We start from the raw sequence: 620 nt of genomic DNA, 5'->3' as shown, positions 1-620 counted from the left end.
AACTGGTGAAAGGAAGAAATTAAAATGCCATCAGAAACAATCCCCAAAAAAATCAAGAGGCTTAGCTTAAACAAACACAATTAGGAAGTCAATTACCGCATCTGATGTTGTTCAACCGTGTTCGGTTCTATCTGTTACCAACGCTTTTGTGCTTTTGTTACCGTATATGCATTATGTTGTGTGTAGGTTGAGCTGTTGTTGACAGGAGTCAATCGTGTGGCATGGTGTTGTCTCATTAAAGGCAAAAATAATGCCGTTCTCCATCCTAAATAACTCACATTCTGTTTATGCTACTGTTACACTTAGTGCCAGTGATCACACTCAGAACAGCAGATTGTGGTACATATGCGAAGACTGTGAGTTGCTTTGCTTCCTGGTTGCCCTTGTTTTTGTTTCTTGCGTTGGGCTGGAATTTTATTTAGTGTACAATAGTTGCTAGTGATACAGCAGACAGACTTATTCTGCCCTACAAAGGCAAAAGACCTTAACTCGCTAGAGTTTGAAACTGAGAAAAATGACTTTAAAGTTTTTTTATTTGTCCAGCCAAATTAATTATAGGTAGGACACTGGACATTTGGCAATTATTCATGTTTTAGTAATGAAAATAATCTACATTAAAA

Source organism: Sinocyclocheilus grahami, unplaced genomic scaffold (assembly GCF_001515645.1).
Source record: "Sinocyclocheilus grahami isolate Dianchi unplaced genomic scaffold, SAMN03320097.WGS_v1.1 scaffold253.1, whole genome shotgun sequence".
Taxonomy (NCBI): domain Eukaryota; kingdom Metazoa; phylum Chordata; class Actinopteri; order Cypriniformes; family Cyprinidae; genus Sinocyclocheilus; species Sinocyclocheilus grahami.
Note: the sequence above shows the minus strand (reverse complement) of the source record.